Source organism: Sardina pilchardus, chromosome 12 (genome assembly GCF_963854185.1).
Source record: "Sardina pilchardus chromosome 12, fSarPil1.1, whole genome shotgun sequence".
In the NCBI taxonomy this organism is placed as follows: domain Eukaryota; kingdom Metazoa; phylum Chordata; class Actinopteri; order Clupeiformes; family Clupeidae; genus Sardina; species Sardina pilchardus.
In genome coordinates this window covers 19,519,291-19,520,255 of record NC_085005.1, presented here as the reverse complement: position 1 = coordinate 19,520,255, position 965 = coordinate 19,519,291, and positions in this window count along the sequence as shown.

Genomic DNA, 965 nt, shown 5'->3' with positions numbered 1-965 from the left:
TCACATACTTTATCTTCTATAAGGCATCATGAAGCATGAATAACTTGAAGGGTAGAGTGCTGCTCTGTGAGAGGGCAGTCAGCTAGTCAAGAGATGAGCAATGGAGATAGCAAAGAAAGGAAACCAGGAGGAGGAAAGAGTCTTGTGTAATCCCTTTGACCACCATCGTCCCTCCTCAGGCTCTCATCGTCGCTGTGCTCCTCACTAGGTAGTGACATTCACAGAGACTCTCCAGTGACCTTGCAGAGGCTGATGCTTTCTGACGGCAAGCATCTGACCGGTTAAATTAACCTTGGCGAGCCAGCCGGGAACCAGGAAGTGGGCCTGATGGCCATGGCTGACACTAGTCCTTCTGGGCCTCCAACCACTCTGGCCCGAAGGTGGGGGGGGGGGGGATCAGTTGTGTGTAGCCAAGCCAGGGTCCCTCAGCTTGTCGTGTTTTTTATGCATTTGGATGGTTGTGAGAGAGAACCAGTTATGGCGAACACACTGGCCAGTAGTTCTACATCTCTTGACTCTTCACATCTGTGACATCCCTAGGGATCCAGTTGGAGGACTGGAGTGTGGCGTCATGGATCTCTATGCCTTTAGAGAATCATCAAATGTCTGACAATGAGTAACTGATTTGTAATTGTATCCATTGGTGTATTGTGTAGAGTGATGCATATGCATATGCATATGCTGGTGAATACTTCACCTTTTTTTAAAATTGTAAACACATAACAAATATATAGTATATGCCATCATTGCAGCTAAGCTGTGATCTGAGTGTGGAGCCTTGGAACACACACAAGCACACATTCTCTCTTCTCTATCTATGATACTCATAGATACCTCTCATTCTCTGTACCTCTCATTCTCTCTCTCTCTCTCTCTCTCTCACACACACACACACATACGGAGTGTAGTCTCAAAGCACATTGAAGCTCACTATCTCGCCACTATCTGCTCTCTGTGGTCAAATT